The sequence below is a fragment of the Jaculus jaculus genome, chromosome 4 (genome assembly GCF_020740685.1).
Source record: "Jaculus jaculus isolate mJacJac1 chromosome 4, mJacJac1.mat.Y.cur, whole genome shotgun sequence".
NCBI classification, from domain to species: Eukaryota; Metazoa; Chordata; class Mammalia; order Rodentia; family Dipodidae; genus Jaculus; species Jaculus jaculus.
Genome location: NC_059105.1, coordinates 78,426,232 through 78,439,347, shown reverse-complemented (window position 1 = coordinate 78,439,347; position 13,116 = coordinate 78,426,232). Strand labels below are relative to the sequence as shown.

Sequence of the window (13,116 nt, the reverse complement as noted above, 5' to 3'; positions counted from 1 at the left end):
AGACTATGCCCATATGAGCCAAAATAAGCCCTTCTTTTCTAAAGTTGCTTCCTTTTGAACAATTCAGGAACCAGATAACCAGACAGACATCATGACAGGCTTCAGAGTCCTCAGTTTCTGTTTCCCAGCAAGGTCTAAGTTTTTATTTTCTGGTAAGGATGGTTTTAACAGTTACTAGAAAAACCACAAACTAATTACACCATACATTCTTATAGTCATAGGTAAGTTCAGTTCCCCCGGCCCCAGCCTGCCAACTTTCCCTGACAAAATCCTAAGCCAATCAGAAGAGTACAAGTGCAATTACTGTTTAAGTCAACCAACCATGTACCTAGCCCCTTCTTCTATGTTCAAATTCCTATAAAAACCCTACCCTCCCACTACTCAGGGCTCTTGTACAGATCCACTTCACTGGTGAAGTCAAGAGACCGAGCTTAAGTCCAAAATAAAGCTCCTTGCCCTGGCATACGTGTTTGGTTCTCCTTGGTGGTCACTGGGGGTGCCGAGAACTGGGCATAACACTTTCGGGTATTTGACCACAGCAATGAAAAAATGAACACAGCCAGCATGCTCAACCTTATAATCCTTGTAAAATTTTCTAGTATGCCATTTTATTTCTCTTGTCCTTTAATTGTGTGTGTGTGTGTGTGTGTGTGTGTGTGTGCGTGTGTATACATATATATTTGTGTATGTGTTTTTTGCTTGAGGTAGAGTCTCACTTTAGTCCAGGCTGACCTAGAATTCACTCTGTAGTCTCAGGGTGGCCTCGAACTCACGGTGATCCTCCTACCTCTGCTTCCCGAGTGCTGGGATCAAAGGCGTGCACCACCACACCCGGCTTGATCATACATATTTTGGATATTCTGAATTTGGGTAGAGCAACTTAATTTTAATACTATATGAAAGTTTGTGATTATAGGTCTTCATTTCCTTCCTCTTCATCTCTTTGTCCTTCCTCTGTTATATCTTTATATATACCCCCATTAATAAAGATTTGTAATTGTTGTTTTAAGCAGTTGTCTTTTAAAATCAAATAGGAGGAAAATGAGTTACAGACAGACACACACACACACACACATACACACACACAATAATAAAGAAAGGAAAATGAGAGCTAGGTCCTAGTATACTGAAGAGACTGGAGAAAGAGTTCTCTGGTTTAGTGGTACAGGCCTATAATCCCAGATACTTGGGAAGCAGTAAAGAGGATGGCAAATTTAAGCCCCATTTAGGCTTTAGAATGTATTAAAATACTAGGCAGAGCAACTTAATGAGATCCTATTGAGATAACCATTTAAAAAAAAAGGCCCAGGCCTGACTTAAAGAGAACTAGCTGGCCAATGTGCTGATCTTTTGCTTCTGTAAACTTTGCTTGATTAATTGCTGCCTTTCCCCCTAAAGTTTCTGAGGAATCTCCACTTCAAGGACATTGCAGAAATACTCCACTGCTGGGGGGGGGGGGGAGGGGGGAGCTGGAGGTGGGGTCCTCCGGCCTCCAACCACCTGCTTAGATAAGAAACTGAGGAATCTCTACTTCAAGATCAATGGAGATTATTTCACCTGCCTGGAGTGCCCCTAGCTCCTGCCCCCAATTTTGCCCGCTGAAACCCCAAGCCAATCAGAGCTGTTTAAATCAACCAATCATGTATCTATCCCCTACTTCTTTGTTCCAATTCCTTTATGAATTCCTTCCCCCAAAAGAAAGGGGCTCTCTCCCTCACTACTGCTGTGCAGGACTGTGGGGACAGAGCCCAGGCCTAGGCTTGCAATAAAGAAACCTGTTGCTTTTACAATTCGAGTGTCTCGGATTCTGTGGCGGTTCTCTGGGTGACTCCTGGGTGACGGGGGTGAGGGGGGTGGGGGGGCGGCGGGGTGGGAGGGGACTTGGCTCCTGGTCAGTGGTCTTGGCACAACACTATCTAAAAATAGAAAGTAAAAAGAGATCTGGGATAGAGTGCTTACCTCATCCGTATTTATGAGGCATTAGATTCAATCCCTTGTGGAGGTTGTGGGAGGTGGACTGGAAAAGCTAATATTGAGATGATACTATGTAATTTCTACAGTAATTAAACTGGCAGAGCAACTTGGAATGATATTACCTGTGAATAACTTAATCTAAGTATTTTTCAGTAGACATGTGAATATCTGAGAGAATATGAACTGCATACAGCTTTAGATTCATAGTATGTAATCTCTTCTCACCCTCTATCTACCATTTTTAATTTAGAAATGCTTTAAAGTTGTGTTGGAACAAGTCTGAGAAAGTGGTGCCCTAAACAGAGACAGTATCTACACCCAGAGTGTGATATAAGCTTGTCAATATTTATTTCTTGGGCAGTTTTGCTTTTGAAAATCTAGTATCACATTGATAAAAAGGTGTGTTGGAGACGAGGAGATGAGCCCTGAACAGATCTTTGCCCTGAAATAACCTCTGCCCTGAGATAACTTCTGCCCTGAGCAACTTCCGACCTTTCCTCATCCCCCCCACTCTGCCATACCTAACTGATTCCATCCCCCCACCCCGCCACACCTAACTAATTAACATCCTGCCTGGGGACTACAGAGACGTGAGAACTATACCGTGGTTCTTGGAATAACTGCAAACTGTCCTAGGCCAAAGGCCAAGAAGATTCTGTAACTTTCCACCACCTGCCTCCTCCAGCCCCCCCCCCCAAGACCCTAACCCTAACCCTTAAAAAGGCTGCTGTGGCTCAATAAAATTGGACTCTTGACAAGTGTACATTTGCTTGAGTCTCTTCCTCTCTCTCTCTCTCTCTCTCTCTCTCTCTCTCTCTCTCTCTCTCATCTTATTTCAGGTTAGGGTCCCCCTCGCCCCCACGAATAACGAGGCCCCGCGGGTCGGGACAAAGGTGAAAGGTAGCCAGGCATGGTGGTGCATGCTGTTCATCTCAGCACTCAGGAGGCAGAAGTAGGAGGATTGCTGTGAGTTCAAGGTCACGCTGAGACTACATAGTGAATTCCAGGTAAGCCTGAGCTAGATCAAGACCCTACCTCAGAAAACAAACAAACAAACAAAAAAAGTGAAAGGTAGATGATGATTTGAAGAAGCCTGGACAATTCTTTTAAAAAATAATTAATTAATTAATTAATTAACTTTGGTGTTTTGAGGGAGGGTCTTACTCTATCCTAGGCTAACCTAGAATTCACTATGTAGTCTTAGGCTGGCCTGGAACTCATGGTGATTCTCCTACCTCTGCCTCCTGAGTTGGGATTAAAGGTGTGCACCACCACAACTCGCTTTATTTATTTATTGGAGAGAGAAGCAGATAGAGTGATAATGGGCATGCCAGGGCTTCCAGCCGCTGCAAAGGAACTCCAGATGCATGTGCCACTTTGTGCATCTGGCTTAAGCAGATACCGAGAAATCAAACGCAGGAAAGTGTCTTAACCACTAAACAATCTCTCCAGCCTGAGCAATTCTTTAAAGCCCGTAAAGTAAACCAAATAGGGAGCATAGACATTTGGAAAACGTTAATTTCCCCCGAAATCAGGTCCAGTGAAACAGTCAAGCTCAAGTGGACTATGGAAATTTTTCTTTCTAATCGTATTACCCTTGTTCTCTCTCTCTTTTATTTTCCCCTTTATTTTTTTTGTTATTTCGAGGCTGACCTGGAATTTACTATGTAGTCTTAGGGTGGCCACGAACTCAGTGACCCTCCTACCTCTGCCTCCTGCACGTTGGGATTAAATGCGTGCGCCACCACGCTCTGCTCTTTTTTTTTTTTTTTTTTTGCTTCTCAGTTGACCAAATGTAACTTAATAAAAAATTAAGTTTCACATTTTGAAAAGGGCCACAATGGTGATGAACGTGAAAACAAAACGGGTCTGGGTTGCGCAGTACTGGCAGATCAAGCTAGTCACGTCTCAGGAGGAAGAGCCAGCCAGAGTGCCCAGGCTCCCAAGCGCAGAGGTTGGGAGAGACCAGAGAAGCTGTGCAAAGGGCGGAGCACAGCGGGGCCGACTTCCGCCTCGCGCTGCGGGGTGGGGGCGGGGGCACGCCGCGCGCCGCGGGCTCCGATTGGCCGACAGGGAACGGAAACAGAAGTAGCGCCGTGAACCCGGAAGTACTTTACCGTTGAGGCCTGAGCGACTCTTTTGAATGGGATCGGGCTGATTCATCGCTGATTTTCCGAGCTACTGACTGGCGGGGTTTGAGCCGCTGTCACCGCCGCGGGTCACAGCAGAGGCAGGACCAGGGAGCGGACCCTTACCTGCCGCCGCGCCGAGCCTCAGGTGAGACGGAGAAGGCAAGCCCGCGAGATCCGGAGGCGGCCGCCGTAGGCCGCCGCCAGCCCTGGCCTTTCCTGAGTCACGTTGCCCGAGCCTGGGTGCCCCTGTAGCTCGGAGCCCTAGCGGGAGAGCCCAGACCCTTCTCGGGCTCTCGAGGGTCTCTGGCAGGGTCAGGTGTGGGTGTCATCTTCCTCCTCCAAGCGTTTCTACTCCGCAGCTTGAGAACTGTCCTTAAACAGGCGAATCCGGAGCCCTGTTTGTGTTCTCTCGTTTGTTGCTCTTTGTTAAAAAAAAAAAAAAAAAAACAATTTTAAAACAGTCAAAGGAAACAAGGAAGAGAGAACAAAATTAACCTTCCCGCAGAATGCATTCTTGTTTTATCATTCCTCTCTGCTAGTAGCCTGAGGTTTTCTACTCCCTTCAAACATTAAAAATCCTTGGAAAGGCATTGTTCTTAATCTTGAATATTTTCAAAACAAAGTGTGATTATTCCTGCAATGTCCGTTAACTTTGAATATTGCCCCAATTGAGTAGCAATGTATGGATTGATTATATTTCCTGTTGATTAAGTATATGCTACTGCATGTTAGCTCAGTGTCTATGAAGAGAGTAGTGTAAACATTTTAGGAGCTTAAATAGAAATCTAGCGACTATATTTTTTTTTTGAGACTTGGGCTCCCGCTGTAGCCCAGGCTGGCCTGGAACTCATATAGACTTTGCTTGCCACAAACTGTAGGCAGTCCTGCCTCAACTTCCTAAATGTTGGGATTGCAGTCAGTCATGAACCTGGCACAGAGTGAAAAATAAAAGAGAAAGTGATAACCAAATGTTAAACATTTCACTTGAAAGGCTTTTTTATTTTGTTTTTAAAGAAGCTTCTCTGATTCCCACGTTCTTTTTATTTTTATTTATTTATTTGAGAGAGATAGAGAAAGAGGTAGAGAGAATGGTCATGCCAGGGCCTTCAGATATTTGCGCCACCTTGTGCATATAGTTTATGTGGGTACTGGGGAATTGAGCCTGGGTCCTTAGGCTTTGCAGGCAAGCGCCTTAACCACTAAGCCATCTCTTCAGCTCCTGAAAGGCTTTAAAATTACTTTGTTCTTGTATTTTGAGATGGTGTGTTGTAACTGTATAGCCTGGCGCGTGCGCGCGCGCACACACACACACACACACACACACACACACACAATATATATATATGTATACACACACACACATATTTAAACATTCTATTTGAGAGGGAGAGAGAAAATGGCAGCACCAGGGCCTCTATCCTCTCCAGATGAACTCCAGATGCATGCACCATCTTGTGCATCTAGCTTATGTAGGTACTGGAGAATCAAACCGCTTCACAGGCAAGTGCCTTAACTGCTAAGCCATACTCCAGGCTTAAATTATATAAGTTTTAAGCAAATTGCTCAGATTGTGGATTTATAGAGATGTAGATAGAGGCTCAAAATTAACAGTAGGTCAGGTGGGGTTTTTTTTGTTGTTTGATTTTTTTTTTTTTTTTTTTTTGAGGTAGGGTCTCCCTCTAGCTGAGGCTGATCTGGAATTCACTATGTAGTCTCAGGGTGGCCTTGAACTCATGGTGATCCTCCTACCTCTGCCTCCCAAGTGCTGGGATTAATGGCAAGCACCACCATGCCCAGGTTAAGGTGTTTTTGGTGAAACATTTGAAAGTTGAAGCTGGGCGAGGTGACACACACCTTTAATCTCAGCACTCACGAGGCACAGGTAGAAGAATCACCATGAGTCAAGGCCATTCTGACACTACATAGTGAATTCCAGGTCAGCCTGAGCTAGAGGGAAACCCTACCTCAAATAGCAAACAAACAAAAAAGAAAGTTGAATTTTTCTTAAAACAAAATTAAAACTTGCTAAGATAAGAATGCTTTGAAGTCTCTTTCATTTTAGCCTCACCTATTGAGTTTGGAAGTTTTACTCCCCCCACCTTTTGCCATCCTAATTGCTAGGTAAATAATATATTGCCATTTTAATTGAAACACTGGATTTTATTTTAACCTCAGTGACATGATTCATCTTAGTTTTATATTTGTCATATAAACCTTGCGTTTTTTGTTTAGGTTGTTCAGAACCATTTGTTTGAAAATCAGTCACAAGAAGTCATTGTGATTTTTATCTTATTTATTTATTTGAGTGAAAGAGGCAAATAGAGAGAGAGTGGGCACACTGGGGCTTACAGCCACTGCAAATGAATTCCAGATGGATGTGCTACCTTGTGCATCTGGCTTACGTGGGTCCTGGGGAATTGAACCTTGGTCCTTAGGCTTTGCAGGCCAGTGCCTTAACCGCAAAACCATCTCTCCAGCCCCAATTTTCAATATTATAGCAATATTTCCTTTATAATTGAGGGTGTACCTGGAAAGCTTTGCCTGAATATTTATGTGATTTTGTTCATAAGGTTTTCCTACACATTTGTTGCACTCATTTCACAATTCATAATTTTCTGATGCTATGGTATCTTTCTCTGTACAATGAGAGAATTGAACAGTCTTTACTAGTTCTAAGATCACTGCAACAATAATAACAGCATTTATTGAGTATCTAGGAGGTTCCAGGCAGTACGTAGTCATGTTCATGTTGGATTCATTCTGACAACAGATTTGCAAGGTTATATATATATATTTGACTTTCAGAATATAGAAAGTGACTTGCTTGAAGAAATGTAGTGAGTAGATAGTGAAGACTGAGGTTAGATCTAGGCTGACTGGTTCTAGTGCCTTTCCTAGTCTATACTATTGTCTTTGTGCATTCTGACTTTTGTTTTTACATGCCCATCCCCTTGAGAGTATAAATGTTCTTTCAGCAAGTCACTAAATTTCTTGAGTGCACATGGTATAACCCAGTAAATGTTTTGTTTTAATGTTATAATCAGGAAATATCTTAATAGATACTTTTTTAAAAAGTTTATTAGTTGGCTTAATTGTTTGTGTTTTGTTTTTTGTTTTTCAAGGTAGGGTTTCATTCTAGCCCAGGCTGACCTGGAATTCACTATGGAGTCTTGAACTCACAGCTATCCTCCTACCTCTGCCTCCTCAGTGCTGGGATTAAAAGCGTGTACCATCATGCCTGGCTAGTTGATATAATTTTTTTAAAACATTTATTCATTTTTCCAATTTTTATTAACAACTTCCATGATTATAAAAAATATCCCATGGTAATACCCTCCCTCCCCCATTTTCCTCTTTGAAACTCCATTCTCCATCATATCCCCTCCCCCTCTCAATCAGTCTCTCTTTCATTTTGATGTCATGATCTTTTGCTCCTACTATGATGGTCATGTGTAGGTAGTGTCAGGCACTGTGAGGTCATGGATATCCAGGCCATTGTGTGTCTGGAGGGAGCACGTTGTAAGGAGTCCTACCCTTCGTTTGGCTCTTACATTCTTTCCACCACCTCTACTGCAATAGACCCTGAGCCTTGGAAACTATGATAGAGATATTGCAGTGCTGAGCACTCCTGTCACTTCTTTCCTGCACCATGCTGCCTTCTGAGTCATCCCAAGGTCATTTCCATCTGAAAAGAGAAGGTTCTCTACCAAAAGTGAGAGTAGCATTAATATAAGGGTATGAACATTAAGAGAAGTGCTTCCTGGGCAGTTTGGTGAGCATAGTATATATATTTAGCCAGACAGCAGCAGATGTTACACCGCTAGGGCTCATGACTACCCCTGTTTTCAGTATCAGGGATGTATTCTCTCCCATGGAATGGACCTCCAGTCCAATTAGAGGTTGGTTTCCACCATGACAGACGTGCCACTATTGCACCCATTGGCTCATTTGGCCTTGGTGGCCAAATACAAGACTTGCAGTGTCCACTGTTAAGTATCTTCACTGGTGATTTCTCGCTCTCCTATTGAACTGCATGCAGAATGGCTTCTTTCAGCTTTCTTTCAGCTGGTCTACATGGAGGAGGTTATCAGCTCAGTTTCAGCAGGATTTCTCAGTGGCCTTGCAGCCCAAGGGTGTGGAGCCTTCAGCAATAGGGTCTTACCATCTGTTCCTGGTGGGAAACCAAGGGCCTTGGCAATGGCTTATAATGTTTTGGGGCAACAACTGGCCAACAACTCACTGGGAAAGTATCCCATCCCTGGTACTGAAAATTTTCTAGCAACAATCTACAGCTCCTGAGTGTTCCACTGTCCAAAAAAGTAGGTTTCTATATGACTTAATTATAGCCTCTTAGAAAATTAGCGTTCCCTCCACCTGTTCTTTACTCAGTCTCTTCCCCTGACCTCACTTGGGCCTTTTCACCCCCATTAATCTGCTCTTCTACTTACATATATACAATGCCATCCTATTAATTGCCCCCCTCACTTCCCTTTATATCTCTTTTCTAGCTTAATGGCCTTTACTACTGAGTTTTATTCCTTACACAGAAGTCCAATCATCTTTCACAAGGATCCACATATGAGAGAGAACATGTGACGTTTGGCTTTCTGGGCCTGGCTTACCTCACTAAGTATAATCCTTTCCAGATCCATCCATTTTCCTGAAAATTTCATAACTTCGTTTTCCTTTACTGCTGAGCAGAACTCCATTGTATAAATATGCCTTATCTTCATTATCCACTCATCAGTTGAGGGACATCTCAGCTGATGTTCCATTTCCTTGTTATTGTGAATTGAGCAGCAGTAAACATGGTTGAGCAAGTATCTCTCAGGTAATAAGGTGAGTCCTTCAGATGTATGCCTAGGAATGCTATAGCTGGGTCATATGGTAGATCTATTTTTAGCTGTCATAGGAACCTCCACACTGATCTCCACATTGGCTGGACCATATTGCATTCCCACCAACAGTGTAGAAGGGTTCCTCTTTTTCTGTATCTTCACCAGCATTTATTGTCATTTGTTGAAAACTGGTTTTATTTAAACCTGACATTAACCTGGCCTAATAATATTAGGGTCTTCATAGCATCATTTAAGCTGCAAGCTGTGGGCCCTGTGTGGTCCAGGATAGCTGTGAACAAGACCCAATTCAAAATCATAAACTTAGCCGGGCGTGGTGGCGCACGCCTTTAATCCCAGCACTCGGGGGGCAGAGGTAGGAGGATCGCCATGAGTTTGAGGCCACCCTGAGACTCCATAGTGAATTCCAGGTCAGATAGGGCTAGAGTGAGACCCTACCTCGGAAAACAAAAAAAAAAAAAAAAAAAAAAAAAATCATAAACTTAGTTAAACTTGAGTTTTTTTTTTTTTTTTTTTGGTAGAATCTCACTGACCTGACCCTCCTGAGTGCTGGGATTGAAGGTGTTTACCACCTTGCCCAGTGATATGAGGGTTTTTTCTTTTCTTTTTTTGTAATTAGATAGTGTGTCACTATTAAGCATGAGCTTTGTGGTTGACAAACATGTTACAACTTTGAAAGTCTATATACTTTATACTATTTTTGCTAATTAGTGTTCTGAATATTATTGTATGACATTGGGTTGAATATGTTAAACACTATTCATATTACCTAATGCATTCAGGAACTTCTTTGTGTGATTTAAAAAATATATTTATTTATCTATTTATTTGAGAGAGAGAAGTAGAGGCAGACAGAGAGAGAATGGCCGCATCAGGGCCTCCAGTCTCTGCAAATGAACTCCAGATGCATGCACAACATTGTGCATCTGGCTAACGTGTGTCCTGGGGAATCGATCTTGGGTCCTTAAGCTTCACAGGCAAATGCCTTAACCACTAAGCCATCTCCTCCCCAGCTCTCAGTAACTTTTTAGTAGTTATTTTTATTACTATGAACTTCATGGCATGAACATATTGCACATTGGTCATATTCCCATGGGGTTACAGTCTTTTCCCTTGTCTCCTATCACTATTCCACTGAGAGTTCTTAGTGGAGTGTTTGTATTTATCATGGGGCCATAAATGCACTAGTTAGTCTCAGTGGGCAGGAGGAAGAACAATGTCTTGGATACTCCTTTGACCCTGTGGCTCTTACAATCTTTCCACCCCCTCTTTTGCCATGTGCCCTCAGCTCATGGGGCATGCTATAAGTCGTCTTTGGTGTTCAGCTTTCTGTATCCTTTGAAATTATTTTTTGATGTGTTTTGAATCTCCTCAGTGTATGCCACCATTTCCCTGAATGAGATTGCCAGGCCAACGGTGAGAGCAGCACTGTAGTTTATTGGGCAGTGGTAGTTGTGATAGAGGTGACTCATCTCTTGCTAGACAGTGCTACCTTTTCTTGTCATATCTTGTTGATGGATTTGCTGCCGTCTGTAAAAAAGGAAAAAAACAAAAAAAGATTCTCCAGCTGTAGCAGACAGCTTCAGGTTGCTGAGATGAACTTCCAAAACAGGCGCATTTATGAAAGGATATTTATTGCAGTTTACAGATCTAGGGGAAGTTCCATAATGGCAGAAGTTGGCCTGCTTTCACAGGTCCAAGCAGGGAGAGAAAATACAAACCAAAGCCCCAAAGCCACCCCACACAGCACACTTCAGGAACTCTAGGTGGAACTCAGATACTTTGCATATCTGTAGACTGGAATTCCAAATCTACCACCACACCATAGGGTTGACCCTAAGATCCACCCACTGATACCTCTTCTAGTCAAGTGGCTGGAAATCCAAGAAGTTTTAATAAACTCTTGAAACTATTGGGGGAGCGGCATCTATTCAAACTACAACAGGAGTAACATGGATCAAGGAAGTGTCCAGTAATTTTAATGAGTAAGATTTTTAATCTTCAGCTTTTTGATAGGTATATAAAGTTATCTTAAATATCTTAAATATAGTACCTTTTATTTTATTTTTATGTATATGTGTGTATGCAGGTGTACATGTATATAGATGTGCATGCATGTAGAGGCTAGAGAACAACCTTGGATGTCATTCCTGGAAGTCAGTCTGTCTTTATCTAAGACAGTCTCATTGGCCAGGAACTGCCATTAGGCTAGACTTGCTGGCCAGTGAACCACAGTTTGTCTCTTACTTACCATCTCTGGGATTATAGGCATGTGCCACCATACCTGGCATTTTTGTGTGGGTGACTATCAAACTCAGGTCCTCATATTGCAAGGCAAGCCGTTTACTAATTGAACTTTTTTTTTTTTTTGAGGTAGGGTTTCACTCTCGCCCAGGCTGACCTGGAATTCACTGTGTAGTCTCAGGGTGGCCTCAATCCTCCTACTCTACACTCCCCCCCACCCCTACCCCCACCCCCGGTGCTGGGATTAAAGGCATGCACCACCATGCCTGGTCCCAATTGAACTTTTTAGTGCTCCAAAAACCTTTTATATTGCTGTTATTTCTAAGAATTGAAATTGTTGGGACTGGGGACATGGTTCAGTGGTAAAAGGTGTTTGTTTGCAAAGCCTGCTGGCCTGGGTCAGTTCTTTAGCCACTTAAATAAAGCTGGGCAAGCATTTGTTTATTACAGCCAGAGACCCTGGCAAGACATTTTTCCACACAAATAAATAAATAATAAAAATTACTAAGGAATTGAAATTTTTCTCTTATGGTATAACATTTTAACTTTGTGACCCTCTTTGCTGAATTTTCTAAAATCCAAGTACCTTTCTTCAATGTGATTAATTTAGTTATGTGTAATATGTATGATATTTTTAAGCCTACAAAATGGCAAATTATGTAAGGAAGATGAGAAATGACAGTAGACAACATTGATCGTGTATTTATGTAAGGAAGATGAGAAATGACAGTAGACAACATTGATCGTGTATTTATCTTATTATTCTTGAGATTGCATTAAGTGTTTTTCTATGTCTATGAGATAGATGCAACCATTGTTCCTAGGAATTAAGAGGCTGAGGAAACTGAGGTTGAGCGGTAGTTGACCCAAACACACAGCTGGTAAGTGTTAGAGCCAGTATTTCATTCCTGCTACTCTTAATTGCAGAATGATAGCCACTTGCCCTTAAATGCCAAGAAAGGTGCTTGTCATCATTTACCATCTCGGCCCTCTGGGCCTTTTTTATTTTTTGTGCCTTTAGGTCCTCATACAAGTAATTTTGAGATGAGAAAATGAAAGGATAGCGAAGATTTTATGTCAGGGATGTTAATGAAACTTAACACATAGCAAAGACAAACATTTATGTTATGTTATTATGTTTTGAACCTATACTGTACCTGAAATGGACAACGTCCTTTGACTATAGTTAACTGCTCACCAGTCACCATATATGACCTGGATCATGTGTCTTGTATAGATTACTTCTGTATTTCAATATAGCTGTGGGCTATAGAGTTCCTCCCTAGCTTCCAAGAGTCTCTGGGTTTGATCCCTGGCACTGCCAGAAGGAAAAACAACCCCTGAACATGTAACTACATTGTTAATAGACCCTAGCTTATTATTTTTGGTTTTCTTCTTGTATGTCATACATTCTCTATGTGTGTTTGTTTATAAAATGTACATCATAAAATTTATCATTTTTAATTCTTGCTATATAGTTTTATGGAATAAGTACATTGACTTTACTGAATCACTTTCATTATTGCCATTGACCATCTCCAGAGCTTTTGCACCTTCCCAGTTGTAGTACTTAGTAAACATTGACAACTCATAATTCTGTTGACTAGTAAAGGAGACCCACAATAGTGCTCTATAACTATAAAACACTTTTATTTTTAGATTTATAGACAATTTCATTTCTATATTGTCTATTTCCTTCTATTTCCCTTTGTACACACTAGCATCTGTCCACTTAGGAACTATATGTCAGTGTCATAGGAGATCAGATAGATACATCGTGTCTTTAAGCCAAACAGATGCTTGTTATAAAATAGTGTGATGAACCCTTGTTGACTAACAGGCTAAATAAGACTGACATGTATTTTTAAAAACATTTTATTTTATTTATTTTATTTTTGGTTGTTCAAGGT

The 13,116-nt window shown here is 41.8% G+C and overlaps 1 protein-coding gene across 3 annotated transcripts in view; it reads left to right on the top strand.

Annotated features, from left to right (window-relative positions):
* The first annotated feature begins 4,076 nt into the window (after window positions 1-4,076).
* The window catches only part of Psmd14 (proteasome 26S subunit, non-ATPase 14), a 109,508-nt gene continuing 100,468 nt past the window's right edge, over window positions 4,077-13,116 (top strand). For 2 of the 3 annotated variants that reach the window (XM_045147432.1, XM_004651881.2), the window contains exon 1: window positions 4,077-4,251. The gene's annotated coding sequence lies outside the window, so the exon portion shown is untranslated. The remainder of the gene's footprint in view (window positions 4,252-13,116) is intronic. The other variant, XM_045147433.1, reaches the window with a different exon arrangement.